The sequence below is a fragment of the Nelumbo nucifera genome, chromosome 4 (genome assembly GCF_055504915.1).
Source record: "Nelumbo nucifera cultivar China Antique chromosome 4, China Antique-T2T, whole genome shotgun sequence".
NCBI classification, from domain to species: Eukaryota; Viridiplantae; Streptophyta; class Magnoliopsida; order Proteales; family Nelumbonaceae; genus Nelumbo; species Nelumbo nucifera.
Window position 1 is genome coordinate 26,786,850 of NC_142652.1, and position 16,017 is coordinate 26,802,866.

The following is a 16,017-nucleotide window of genomic DNA, read 5'->3' on the forward strand; positions in this document are numbered from 1 at the left end:
ACCCAGATAACTGTGTTTACTTAAGTAAATAAATTATTGAAAAGCGGACGGGGCCTAAGTATCATGTACTCCACATTCCGGACCCAATGTATGACAGGATATGAATGATTTTGGTCATCTAAAAGTAGGGCTGGCAATCTTGACCCCAATGGGTCAATATGGGTCGAGCAACCCATTAGGGCTAGTGGAAAAAGGGTTAGGGTGGGTTGGGTCGAGGGTACCCATTAGGGTCAGGATGGGTTGGGTTGCATGGGTCAAGATGGATTGGGTCAAAGTCAACTCTACCTATACTCGCCAAATCTCAAAAATTGGAAGTTGTAAGGATTCAAAATCAAGCCTCATAGCGTACCAACATCTCGTTACACTTCTAAACCACTATGCCACATTTCATTTTGAGAATAAAGGTGAAATAAAATAGATTTTATTAACTTTCGTGTTCACATGCAATCTTATACAAAAGCAATGTTATAAAGTAATTTTATGAAAATGACTTTTATGAAAGCATAAAACCGCTTTTATAAAGGTACTTTAATGAAAGTACTTTTACATGAAATCACTTTTATTAAAGTATTTTTATGAAAACACTTTTATGAAAACATAAAAGTACTTTTAAGTACTTTTATAAAAGTACTTTTAAACAAAAGCACTTTTATATAAGTACTTTTATGAAAACACTTTTATAAAAGTACTTTTGCAAAATAACTTTTACAAAAGCACTTTTACAAAAGTACTTTTATCATTTTATGAAAGCACTTTTGTAGTACTTTTATAAAAGTACTTTTGCAAAAGCACTTCGCTTTTATAGAAGTGATGCATTTTTTGCAATTGTTTTGTTATTTTCTGCATTTTTTGTAATTGTTGGTATTTTTCTACATTTTCTACAATTTTTTGTGCTTTTTTGCATAAGTTTTGCATTTTTTGGTATTTTTCATGCATTTCCTACAATTTTCTGGTATTTATTTTGCATATTTTCTGATTTTTCTACAAAAGTTCTGAATTTTCTATAATTTTTTAGTATTTTATTGTATTTTTCGTAATTTTTGTTTTTTTTTGTATTTTTATATAATTTTTTGTTTTTTTTTCAATTTTCTGCATTTATTTACAATTTTTTGCATTTTCGGGTATACAGACTGACTTCACTCATTTTTGTCACATGACAGTCTTGAGAGAGATTATTCTCTCAAAATTTATTATTTTGCATATGCGGGCCATCCCAACCATTTTTGTATTTATAAAGGTAGGTGGGTTAGTATGGGTGAAGGTGGTTAGTGGTCAATATAGATGAATCAAGTGGGTCAATATGAGTGGATCATGGTGGATTGGGGTTAGGGTGGATTATGACCCTTTAATTAGGATTGATGATAGGTCATGGTGAATCGATGGGTCAATATGAGTGGATTTATATTCAACCCTTATACCTAATTGAACCCGCCCATTTGTCAAACAATGTGCGACATTCTTTTTGTTTTAAATAACAATACCATACAAACTGGAAAACACCTCCTACATGAATTAGACTTTCCACGGACTTTCAGGCAGACTGCAAAGAAGGCGACGAACTTAGGAAACCAAAAGAAGAGTGGCAGAAAAACAAGGGCATGCCACAAAATTTGGGGGAAGACCCCAACATAGAAGTGACAAACTTCACCCAGAAAGATTGTTGTTCTCACCCACCAACAAAGCTAAAACTAAAATCAATTCCCCGTTGTGAATCCAACCATCATGGCTAAAAACTCCAGCATCACTATAAAAGAGTTCAGCGACGGGTAGGGCCGCGTGCATCATAAGCCCCCCATGCTCCACTGTAGGTATCACCAAAAGCACCACCTGGGTATCCCAGGTCAGAGCTTACTTTAACATTCCATAGCTTGCACCACCTGCACAAATAGAAAAGGCTTTCAGCACCCTGGACTTAAGGAACTTTTGGGGCTTTAGTAATTAAAGGTGAAAGAAAAAATTACGTAGACCCCTTGCTCTCTTCTCCACGCTCAGGTGCTCTGCTCTGAGTTTCTCAATTTCACGAGCCATGGAAACAAATTTCTGCTCTACTTGCTCCTCATTTGCTTTTTTTCTCACATTCAAAAACCATTCTACAAACATAGCCTATTACACATTCAGCGATCAACAAAAGTAATGAAGGGTGATTTGGCACGACCTAATAAGAAGGGGACACATAGACGCGATCTGCTCAAGGGGTGACAAATCAGCCAAATGAACCCATTTCGCAAGAGTATCTAGCCACCTCGGCGTAGAGACACCTCGATACCTATTCCAGTTCAGGACTAAAGAATTGAAGTGTCAATTCGGAGCTAAAGAGCTGAAATGCCACATAATCGACTCCAAAGGCCTCCCAAACGGACCCTGAATTTCTCGGGATCACGATGAGACTCGTCCTAGCTCCGCCTGAATCGGAGGTAAAATGATAAACCTTATCAACATATTATTCTCATTCAAAAACAGAACAAACCTTATCTGCACAACCCGAAGATCCCATAGGCCCACGACTACTCCATTATATAAGGACATGAAACCTCAAGGCAAAGGTATGCGTGATTATTTTACTCACTAGCATTCAAGCACTCAAGTATTCAGCTCACATCCACAATATAATACTGACTTAAGCATCGGAGCGACCTCGCCGGGTTAGCTACCCTGGGTTCTCCGATCCACTATTTTGCAGATTGATCCAGCTCGCCACACAATTGGAGTCTGAATTGTCTTCCAGCTAGGAGTATCTAGACCATGCACCATCAATTGGTGCCGTCTGTGGGAACGATCGAAAGGTCATCCCAACTTTAGTTACAATTTTATTTTTCAATTTGTCTCAATGGACTCTTCCAACAACACCGGAAAAAGTATCGAGATGAATGTCACCAGGGGGCAAGATCAGCAATCAACCTTCCCTCAAGGTCCTACGGTATGTATTGGCCAGTTTACTATTCCTCTTACAGTGTCAGGAGTCCCATCACTATCCGTACCGTAGGACACTACGCAAGTGAGCATCCCGCTTCCCCCAGCGGGCACGACTTTCTCCGAGCCATCTATGGTCCCTCCTGCCCAATTCCATGACCTCGTTCAGTGCATCCGGACAATACAGATCCAGATGCATCAGGTCCAACAATTCCAACAGTATCAGCAGTACTATCCGTACCAGCAATAGTGATTTGATTATCACAATAATAGAAATCTAATGCAAATAAAACCTTCCAATTGCCAAACTCCAAAATCCATCAAATGTCTTTTCGATTCAAAGTTAACCAGATAATAAATGAAGGAAGTGAGTAAGCATTCTAGATGGAAAGAGCAGCTAAGATATACACTCTACTCAATTAAATCTCCACCAACCTTCATGGATTTCCCATCTCGACTGCTAACCCTCTCCTTGCATTTATTAATATATCCTACGAGGGGTGATTACTTGGTGTAGTGGTAAAATTTTGGGTTGGCAAGCGAGAATAGTATCCAGTCTATCACTCCCAAGATCCCAGATAGCTGGCATGCAAGAATAGTATCCTATTAAATATATCAAATAATCTTGCCAGAAAAAAGGGAAAGTATCTAAGATGTACAATATAAAATAAGAAAAATAAAAAACATAGAAACAAAAAAACAATCACAAATGAGTTTGTTAGGGCAGGAGCAATACCACTACCCTTTCAGGCAATTCCATCGTATAACCATCCCAGTTCACATGAAAATTTATTCCAATCAATCTGGAAACAAACTCTTACATTTATCAATCCACTATCTTTGTAAAACAACTTGCTCAGATAACTATCTTTAAAATTTCCACCACAAGAACCCTGGATCATCCTAGTAATATTATTGCCGTGGAGAACTCCAGTCACTTTGATACAATATCTATTAATATGATACAATAAAACAGGATCTCCAGAAGAATAAATGCACAAGGATCCTGAGTCACCTTAAAATGATTCTGGTAGATAAACAATGAAAAAAACTATACACTCCTACCACCAGATTATTAAAACCACTCGGTTTTTGTGACCTGAGGTCCATTGCAATTATTTTTTGTTAGTGCTAACATATTAGAAGCATGGTTAAAAATGTCCCTAATTTCCCTAATATTTCCATTTCCATGGGTAGCGACACAAAATTTTACCATAATAGACATATTCCCCTATGAACACTACCAGCACTATGTGAAGTACAAGAGAGTTTCCACAACATATTTCCATTTCCACTTCTATGAGTAGTGACGTGAAATTTTACTAGAATCGACATATTCCCAGGTGAAAACTACCACCACTATGTGGAGTACAAGAGATAGCATTATAACATAAGTTGCTGACAATATTGTAGATAGATATGCAGAGTAACAATGTTATTACCCACCTAGCTTACATGATTACCACTTTGAGCTAGCCGAATATTCATTTCAAGCATAAAATTAAATATTAGTTTTTGTTTGTGTACTAGAATATTTGGTTGATTTATTACAACCATTTACATTTTGTATGTGTTTAAATTTTGCGTTAACTCATTTTATCATGAAGCTCTAAATCTTAAGGTTTACAAGGCAATTTCAAAACGTCTTTTTGTCTATAACCTTAGTTTCTTAGCTTTGTTTAGTGATTCGGAACAATATAATAGTTTAAAAGGTGTACCTATGCTTCTTTTATCATTTCATAAAATATTATTTTATATTTTGCATATTTTATAATGTTTCTACCATGTCTGTAAGTTTTACAATATTTCCATACGATATTTCCAACATTTCCAACATGTTTCTCATTTTTTTTGGAAAAAGGTAAAGTAATATTTATTGAGAAAGAGATACACACAAGAGACTGAGATCAATCCCAGAATAGGCTGGCTGATCTGAATAGAAAATACATGAACTATCAAGAAACAGAAAATAATACATCTGACACATTACAGTTTCTAAAATCTACAGCCACAGACAGCCAAGAAATCAGCTTGCCCACTAACTTCTGAGTTAGGTCCTCCAGACTTATAAATTTGTTATTGAAAACCCTTCTATTCCTCCCAGTTCAGATGCACCAGATTACCACACTTGGAATCAACTTCCAGAGTGTCTTCTTTCTCTTGCTCAAACCCCTAATCTGCCAGCAGTTTAACAACTCTTTAACCGACCTCAGCATCATCCAGCAAACCTTCATGATGTTGAGGAAATGGTTCCACAACTGAGCAGAAAACGGGCAATGGATGCGAATGATCAGTGGATTCAGCACTGCTACCACATAAACTGCAAGCCAAGTCTGAAACCTGGATTCCCCTTCTCACAAGGTTCTCCTTAGAAAGACATTTATTTAGAGCCATAGTCCAAACTAGGAAGCAGGCTTTTGTCAGGCTAATTGGAATCCACACTTGCCGAGCTGGGAAATCAGGTACACCCCTCCTACCAAGCATAGCAGCCAAGGATTTTACAGAGAACAAACCATCAGAATTCCACCTCCAAAGCCACCTATCCTCCAAATTATAATCCATAACTTGATTTTGAAGACAGGTCAAGAGATTCACTGCCTCTTCCACCTCCCAATCAAAAAGATTTCTTTGAAAAGAGGGAATCCAAAGAACTAAACCACCTGAAATACTGTAGCACTCAGCAACTGAGGCCTCTTGATCTGAAGCACACTGAAAGAGGAATGGGAAGGACTCAGCAAGAGGAACATCTGAGCACCAAGGATCCTTCCAGAATTTGGTCCTGTTACCATTACCCACCCTAATTGAGACCCCCTGGCCCAATCTGAATAGGTCTTCATTATCCCTTTCCATAGAGAATTACCCCAATTAGGAGGAGGATCCCTAGTTCTCCAATTTCCCCAACTCACACCATATTTACTGGCAATGAGAGATCTCAACCAAGCATCAGGTTCTACAACAAATCCCCAGATCCATTTACAGAGGAGAGCAGAGTTAAAATTTTTCAGCTTCCTTATACCTAACCCCCCTTCCGATTTGGGGAGGCAGACTTGCTCCCAACTCACCAAGTGCACTTTTTTCTCCTCCTCCCAGCCTCTCCAAAGAAAACTCCTTTGAAGCTTTTCAATCTGATTTGCAACCTTCTTAGGTATATAGAAAAGAGACAAGAAGTAGGTAGGCAAATTGGAGATAGTACTCTTAATCAGAGTCACCCTCCCCCCAAAAAAGAGGTATTTTGCCTTCCAAGAAGCCAATTTCCTTTCCAATCTCTCAATAACTGGGTCCCAAATTGTAGAGGAACCACCACTCACCCCTAGCAGGAGTCCCAAATATTTAACTGGGAGGGACTCCATCAGACAAGCCAAAATACTAGCACACTCAACTAAATTAGACACATGGCCAATTGGGATAATTTGGCTCTTGTTCCAATTTCCTTTTAGACCTGTAATCACTTCAAACCAAGACAGAATCCCAAGGATTAGCTCCACCTAAGAGGGGGAGGCATCCACAAAACACAAAGTATCATATGAAAATTGAAGAATATTCACCTTCTCTCCCCCCGGCACCATTGCAAAACCATCCCACTCTCCTAAGACTGCAGCCCTCTTACAAAACAATGTAAGGATCTCCATTACACATATAAAAAGAAGAGGAGATAAAGGGTCTCCCTACCTGAGGCCCCTAGAACTATCAAAGACAACTGCAGACTACCCATTAACCAAGACTGAGAACTTTGGATAAGAGATACAGACTTTAATCCAATTCTTCCATTTCTGCCCAAAATTCATCTGATGAAGCACAAGGTCCACACATCTCCAGTTAACATAATCATAGGCCTTCTCAATGTCAAGTTTACAGATCAAACCTAGGGAACTTTCTTTTTTCCTTGAATGAATGAGCTCATTAGCAATAAGAACAAAATCCAGCATCTGCCCACCCAGAATAAAAGCACTTTGGTTGTTTGAGATAACACTACCAAGGACTCCTTTTAATCTCTTAGCAAGCACTTTAGCTAGGATTTTATAGAAGCTATGCAGAAGGCTAATCAGCTTGAATCTCATATTTGGACAAGTACAACCGACACCAACATTTTAAACCTTGATTAGAAGATGCTCACAATCCAACTTGATAACCTATTTATTTTGGTATATCTAACTTATAATTCTTGAGGACAGGTCTCCCAAATTGATACCTTTATCCTAAAGAGGGTTCTGCATCCAAGTTTTAGCAGGACATGTCATTGAATTTTTTTTTCATATCAGCAACACTAATCAGCTTATATTAATGCGAGAAATGTGAAAGACCAAAACCATTCAGAAGGGCTTGGAAACAATGGAGCTAAAACAAGAACAGCCTAAGACTTACATTGTATCCAAGTAGAAATCAGTACAAAGTTATAAGTTCACCCCTGGGCTTGGGTCCCTCAAATAAGCCCTTTGTATCACCTCTACCCTAGATATAGACTATAGAACTTCAATGACTGTTGGCAGATCTAGGGATCCAAATGAACAGGCAGTTCATCTTGGATTCCAAGAGCTTAAGCTTCTGTTAACATACGTCTAAAGGACCAAGGGCCATGGGACCTAGAGGATAACTAGGACTGTCAATGGGTTGGGTCAACTCAACAGACACAAACCAAACTGGCCCTATTACATGAGATAAGATTAGCTAACACAATATCTGTTCAATGTTCAGCAGGCTGTGGAACCACTGATAACACCCCACACCAGTCATAAACCAGTCATAAAATACATGGGGCCCACAACCATTCAACCACTCAGTGTGGGCCCCAAGCATTTTATGACTGGTATGGGGGTGTTATCATTGGTTCCGCAGCTCACTACACAGCCATCACATTCAGCTAATCCGAACTACCTTACATAAGGTCTGTGTCTGTATTTTCTATCCCTATTAAAACAGGTTTGGATTTTTTTATCAACAACTCAGAAAATTGATTTCATTAAAATTAAATAAAGCAGTACAATCAGAAGTTATGAAGGAAACAAAGAGGACACCAGATGTCCAAACCCCCAAATATTACATATAGGCCCAAAACATAAGACTGTCTTTGTACCCCTTGTTTAGCCAAACTAAAAACAGGGTTGGGTTGATTTTGCCTGTTTCAACCCAATTAAGACCCAAACCAAATTTATCTTCATACATATATACTCTCATTGTTTATCTGTAATGATATTACACTAAGATGTCCAAAGTTGTCAATTTAAGATGAATATACAAGAAACATGAGAAAGAGAGGCAAATGCTAATTGGTCAGACTCTCCCTCCTCAATCATATTAGGCAATAGCAGGCTTACTGGAAGTTCAACACCTCAGCACTTTTCACACAACATTTCACAATCTTGGTTCAATAATCAGCTCATTGAACATTACATTTAGGTTCAGCATTTTCTCACTTCAAGTATCGGTACAAAAGGTGTTTTTGTTATTATAATCATTACATTAAGGTCAAGATAGAATTTGTGATGTTTCAGTGGGATTTTTTCTAAGAATAGGATGGATAGAGAACTTCATTGTGAGAAAGAAAAGCAGACTGTTGAGTAGTTCAAAAACGGATTAAGTCATCAAGTGGTAGAAAAATTGAAACTTATCTCATCTTGAGATTATTGAAATACAGGTGGATTTTGTTTTCATGTAGTTACATATGATGCATATTATTTGGTCAATGGGGAGTGCTCCATTTTGTTTATTATGCCTATCTTTTTGTTAGTTTTTCTTGTTCTTTTTCACTTTATATGTTGCTTTTTCTCTTGCTCCTATTTTTACATTAACCATACCTTATTTTTATTGGGGAAGTATCCTAGGAAACAAATTAATAGATTCAGTGTTTGTGTACAAGAAGGATTTTGTGTTATGGATGGCTTCTTTGTATCTCTTCTCACAAGTTTGTGCCTTTAAGGATTAATGAGAAAGTAATTTCAATCCATGAAACCATATACTGACATACTATCAAGTTGAGGAGGGTCTATTTCTGCTTCTTCAAATGCTTACCCATTAGGATTATTATTGCAAAGCTAGGGAGGGGATGTCAGAATTTTTTTCCCTAGTTATAAGCAAAAGGAGCTGACAGAGGAAATTATTTTACTTCAAGTACGGGGAGTGATCAAAATAGATGGAGATGTTGAGATTCTTCTTGCTTTCTTTTGTCATTGTTTCTTAGTTGTGTTGAATGATGGGTTTGGGATTTTTATTTTTTTTTTTGAAAAAGGTAAAGTATAAATTCATTAAGATGAAAGAAACTGCACATGAGATAATGTATAGATAGCTCATTACTACGAAAATCCCTGTACAACAAGGGGACGTACAAGGGGGAAAAAACCCTTCCCCAAAAAGACTTACAAAGTCACTATCCCTTGATTGTTTACAAAAAGAGTTTTAAGAGCAAAAAGTCCTATAATTTCTTTATTTAAAGTATCTTTAAATACTTATCCATGAAAGCAATTTTCCAACAACTTTTTCAAACACTTTTTATTGCAGAAGATTCTTCCATTTCTTTTCTTTGCAAATCCTGCATTGGCGGGAGCCTCATGCACTGGGCTGCCCTTTTTGAAACGCTGTATCATCTGAACACTGTTGATTGCAGAAAATTCTTCCATTTCTTTCTTGCTACATGACCCAGAAATTGGCTGCCAGAATTACACTCCACACAACTTTCCCTTGGGATTGTTCTCTAAGTGCATTGTAATTTTTAAGTAGTTGTTTTTCAATGCTCTTTTTTGTACTATCATTTTCTTTAATAATTTTTTATATTTTATCTTGTAAGATACTAAGATTTGAAGATTTTCTTGCTTTAAATGAATAAATGCCTGTTATTGTCAAATTATCAAGCCAAATTATCATCAATTATAATTGGGTCTTATCAGGTCAGAGTCAGACTAGGGGTGCAATTCAGGTACCCAACTTGAAAATTTTACATAGCAGCTGCCCTCAAGAAATTCATAGTCAACTGAATAAGTGAGTACAATCTTACAATCAATTAGAGCAACTAGTTACCGCCACACCTAGACCCAGTCCAGCATATCTTGTACCAGACAAGAAAAAATTTGGAAAATTTGTCACCTCTGATGCAATAAATATACTCCAATACTAATAAGCGCATACTTAAGATAGAAGAGAAAGGAATGTGAATACGAAAGGTCAGGATCAATGTTTTTGTTGCTTCAAGCCACACAACTTATACTTTGATCCATCAGTTCCAGCTAATGGGGAAATCTTGAGAAAATAATACCTTTCTAAGGCTCCATTTGTTAAATACAAAAAAGTAGAAAAGTATTCGCTCTAACATACATCAGCTATATATCAGCACCTTTTAGGGAAAACCCTTGTTTTGACATCAAATATGAATCAGCCTAAATGTAAAAGCCAACTAGGTTATTGCTAATGGAAAGTTTCTCTAATTAAATTAACATATTTCCTATTTATAATAAAAGGCACAAAAAAAAAAACCTTAGCAACTAAAACCGAACCATGATTAATCCCATTTTTTGAGATAACGCCCAAGAGCATCCCAGTCATCCAGGTAAAAGTTATGCTTCCAAGAGGTATGTGTCAAAATGTAATCTCCTACCTCTAGGTCCTGCTCATTGGATTTGACCATACTTTTATTTATATAACAAAACCAGCAGGTACTAATGTTGATCAAGTGGATCACTATGACTAAGTATCATCAATCACATATATGGAAACGGGTGGATAGTACAATAGTTCAAATGTACTGAACAAGGAATTTTTGGATATGACCTCCCTACAGGCTCAAAGAAAGAAATCAGAACTTCCAAAGGTTTGAATAACATGTTTAACCATATTTTTTTAATAGTTTGAAGCGCACCATAGGTCTCTCGAAGGTCCAGGAAAATGACAGATTTACACCAAATAGAAAGAAATGAACTCCTTAGCTTTTGTTTTTAATCTAAAATTCAAGGAGGTAAGGGGGAAAACATTAGCTACCACTGCCCAAATTTGTCCCAAACGAAACAGTTTTACATCAAAATAATGCAAATGAAAAAGACCATCAGTATATCTCTTCAAGGATAAACTCGTCGACCATAATTAATGGGATTGCCGGATTGGTATATTCACAGTAGAGAAGCCATGAGATATATAAATGTAGGATTGTATTTTGAGAATAAAGATCTATAACCATAAATTACAACCGGTTCCTACTATTCCCAAACGAAATAAGACTCTGAGAACAGAAAAGTGACTTGAACGAAAAGTCCATTATAGAATACCTATAAGAAGATTCTTATGCAGACAATTACGAGTCCTTTATACATGTACTTCATTTCATACTTCGTTTTCATTAGTTCATTACTACCAACAGCAAAAAAAAAAAAAAAAAGAATTTCTAACATTTCAGAATTACATAATGGTAGAGAAGCAAGAAAGCAAGCAATGAATACCGAACAAAATAAGCAGAAAGTTTTTTAAAAATGAAAAAAAACAAAGAAAGATAATTAACTTACAGGAAACCGCTCTTTTGGAACTTCACCGGGAGCTTCCGAGTATCCGACCTTCGACGGCAACGGAGTTCCCTCTTGTAATGCCACCTTCGCGCGCCCAACAAACCTAGCATCTTGTGTTCGTTCCAGAATTACATAATTGTCCATGGTTAATAGTGGGAAAATTCGTTGGTGGCTTGGTGTAACTTGGGCCGAGTTGGATCAACGCTAGCCCAATCCAATGTGCTTAAAACCCAACTCTGACCAACCCTAGCCCAATCTAATGTTCTAAAAACCCAACCCTGACCGGCTGACCCTAAACCCAATACGTTCTTGAATCCGAGGTTTGTAACCCTTATCCAACTCTATCATGAGATTGGAATTGTCAGATTGAATCCCGCCTGCACCTAGGTTGGGGTTATGCATTGGGGGATGGGCTATTTCCGTTGTATAGTCTTTTAAAAGAAATAAAACAAAATGAATTCTTGATACATAAACCATTTATAATAATATCCTATTTTTTTTCTTTTTTTTATGATAAGTAGAATACCCTATTTTTTTCGTTTCATATAAACTAGTGTATGTTGGGCGGGCTCGGATTGGTCTTTTGGCAAAATTTGAATGAGCCCGGCCCAATGGCCTGAGCACAAAACAGTTTGAAAAGCTAACTCGGGCCAACCTCAGTTGAATCCTTTAACTGTTTCTCTTTCTCTTTTTTTCTTTTTTGGGTTTAACCTAGGTAGGGCTGTAATTGGATTTCGTATTAGACTTAACCATATCCAAATCCAGCCTGATTATTATAAATCTTAAATCTGATTTTTTTTATACGTAAAATCTTAAATATGAATTTGATAATGAAACTCGATCAGATAGTGTAGGATCCGATTTGAAAAGTAGTTAAGACTTAAGATTGTAAAAACATCTATACAGTTTAAACTACCCAGCCCAGAAACCATTTGAGCTTGGGCTAGGCCTGAGTTGACCAGTACGTCGGGCTTGGGCCCAGAAACCATGTGGGTAGGATCTGAGTTGGCTCTAAAACACAGCTCAAGCTGTTCAAGCTTACAATGTCGCCTTTTGCAGTGCCATCCACAATTTAAACCTTAACACGACTGGGTCATGGTTGAAGGTGCCAACTGACTCGGTAAAGGCTCTAGTTGGCTGTAGCGGTGACTTGGAATTAGGGCTTTAGTGAAAGGCCAGCCCCATAAAGCAAAAAAAGAATGGTAAAATATAAAAGTATTCCTGGAAGTTTCTGACAATCATAAAAACCTCAGGGCCTCCTGAGGTTTTATATTTCACAAAAACCTGCAGTTACTTCCGAAAATGTTGGTCCAATGCATAAGTTTTTCAAAAGTATCCATTTTAGCCTTATACCTATCAATTTTAGATGAAAATTTACTAAAAGTACACCTAAAATAACTTTTCATTTTTAATTAAAAAAATCTTAGAATCATATTGAAAAGAATAAAATAATTTTATTCGATAAAATGTTAGATCTAGTGAAGTCTAGAAGGACTAATCTGCCATTTTAAATATATTAAAAGATGTAAGGGTAATTTTATAAGTTTGAAGTCTCCCTTATGGGGACAATGATGAAAGGGAGGTAAGTGCAAGTTTTTTTTTGTGAATTACAGGGGGACTATTATGGTTGTAAGAAACTTTAGGGGAGGTTTTTATGTTTTACACAAAAAAAAAAATGAAATATAGGCCCCAGTTAAACCTAATCAAATTTATTGGTTTTGGGCTTTTGGTTGGAAGAGTAAAGAGAAAAACGTAAGTAATAAAATATTTAAAATGTAATGAGGTTTGAAGAAAGAGTTACTATTGTTATTGTTAAAGATGGACTTGTTTTGGTGAGTTTGGATAGGTTATATGTGGCCTCAACCCAAACACAACTTAATGCGGCTGACTCTCCAAAGGATCAAACCCAAGTAATGTGTCAATGCTTATTTGAAGCATTGAAATGCTCGCATTCTTGGCTGCGGCATTGCTAGTGGTTGCGAGGGCATCACACTTCACAAACATGAAGGAATTGTTATAAGTTATAACAATAGTAAACGCCAAAAATAGAAAGTAATTAGTAATTATGGGCCTTTCTTGACATTCTCCACCAACCCACTTAAGCAATGGAGAAGTAATGGTTGGGGGACCGCAACTTTACCCCTGAACCCCAACACTCACATTTCACTTACGGTATCATGAATGGAGCTTTCAGCCACTACTACTAGCCCTGCCCCTCGTGAGCAGGTAGAAAGAAATTAAATTGGAATGGAGAGTTTCCGTCCTTTGCATGCTATTGAATTGCCAATGTGGCAAAGTTGATCGAGGCACGACAACAGAAGCCCATGCCATGTCTTATATGGACCATGCATATATATAGTTTTTGTACTCTCAAGTACCCAAAGGAGAGGAATTAACAAACAAAGAATTCTGCGATTTGGACGAGTTGAAGAGAAAAGGCACACCAGGGTCTATTTTATTTTTTCGGTTTGTTTAAAACATTTTTGTTTCGTTTCTACATATCAACATATGACATTAATTCATCACATATTCTCTAAGTTTATCTATAATGGGTTTATATATATATATATAGATGATGGAACACACAAAGCGGAGCTGCTTTATAAGTTATTGAATGCTTTTCTAAACACTACAGGATGCTTTCTAAGATTTAGAACAATGCAAATTCAAGGTGGGTCAGAGTCTCAGTTTTTAATAGTGGCAGTGCTGTAGTACAAGAGTCATGTAGGTGTCGTCACCAGACCACCAGATAAGATGAACATTCAAAATGTCAAAAACCCTCACTCTTTATATCAATGCTTGTCCCTGAATTGCCATCAATTCCGAACTCTCTAATTGTACTTTGGGCCTAAAAATTTTGACCCTAAGCTGATGTCATTCTCCCTAAATGAACAAGCTGAACCACCTGAGCATGTACATATCGTCATCCCCCCAAATTGTGACTCTCTGGCTTCAAAATTCGAGTTCACATCTTTGCCCCACAACACCCCACAGCACATTCCCACCATGTATTGGAAACATCTTCCGATGATATACCAGAACCGGTGATGTTATCATCAGGAGATGTTCTTAATATAGAGCAGGGATGTGTTGTGGAACAGAGATGTGATCTCTCAAAATTCAAAATATCAAATTAAATAAAGTTTTAAAGTTCCTGAATCTTCATTAAGTTTCAGCTTCAATTTTCACATTATGGTAGGCACGCGTACAATTCTCATAATATCTGCATAAAAATATATATATATATATATATAGATAACAAAAATTTCATCACAAGTTCTGCTCCCAACAATAAATCATGTATTGATAGCGTTTTGTTGGCCACTGTAGCAGATATCCAACCTTTCATCACAGTTACATACCAATGCTTCAAATTAAAATTAATTACATGAATTTCCGAAATTAATTAATTTAAACTCTAGGTTTTAAATCCGACCGCCAAGTCTTCAACTATTTCAATTATAACTTTACATGGACAAATTTTACATCAATTGACTTTTACAAAACAGAAAAAATATTACCCATCGAATGATTAAGGGGATGTTTGGTTTGGTTTTCATTTATTAAATAAACGTTTGTATTTGATTTGTTTTTAAAACTAAGAAAGAGTAGTTGATAAACATTTTTTTAGTATATATTTTGACAGCGGTTAGACGCCATTAGTGACCGCTATTCTCAAGAGTACGGAGTCATGCAAGTAATATAGTAAGGAATACAGAATCGTTCCCACGATGAATGAATTATTTAGTCACCTATTAATTTCTTCTCAACTTGTTTAAAGCAATAATCAATTTGGGCTTGCGATTTAAGGAATTTAAACTAGCGCTACTGATTAAGGAAATTAAATGACAAAAACCAATAATTTGAACAAAATCAATAACAAAGTTGCTAGGGATTAATTCTATCACGATCATCAAGATTCAATATCAATAAAATCTCACGAGGGTTGTTATATTCCAAGGTGTTTCCTAAAAGCACTAGTCGATCTTTCTCAAGAGTCGATTAGGTAAACCTATGTTCAATTAAATGGAATTACAATCAATGAATTCTTATTCTTTCAATCGAAATCCTCTTTAAATAAACACAAGTTGTTAATACACCTACAAGGAAATCCTACCAACAAATGATATCTTTACCTAATTATTGGTCGAATAAGGGTTATTAGTTCCACCTCAATCATCATCTCTCAATGAATAATCTTGATTAAAGAACGAACCATTGGTGATCAATTAATGATAAGTAATAAGCACAAATAACACAATATAACAAGAATCTCATCGATTTTATTAATGAATGAAAATCAATGCATGATCAAGTATTAATCCCTAACAATAGAAACTTAGCCCCTCATGATGTAATTAAGAACAAACAACATCCCAATATCAAGAGTAAACATGATGTTACAAGAGAAAAAGAAAGTATCTTGCAACCGATCTCTCAATCTTAGCTCAAGAATCTTCAATCTTGTCTCCGCCCTTGTTTTCTTATGTTTTCCTTTTTTTTTTCTTCTCTTCGAATTGAGTGTGCTTCGTCCAAAAGATCTTCTCCTCCTCTCTTCTTTCCTGTTTTTTTTTCTTCAATGGTCTGAACCCTAATTCTTTCTTTTTCTTTTCTTTTTATACCTTTT

The 16,017-nt window shown here is 36.5% G+C and overlaps 1 long non-coding RNA gene across 1 annotated transcript; it reads right to left on the bottom strand.

Annotated features, from left to right (window-relative positions):
• Positions 1-1,435: 1,435 nt before the first annotated feature.
• Positions 1,436-11,614, bottom strand: LOC104602966 (uncharacterized). The gene is made up of 2 exons (XR_736136.3): positions 11,391-11,614; positions 1,436-1,877 (listed from the first exon to the last, which is right to left on the bottom strand). It is a non-coding gene; the product is annotated as an uncharacterized LOC104602966 (long non-coding RNA).
• Positions 11,615-16,017: the final 4,403 nt, after the last annotated feature.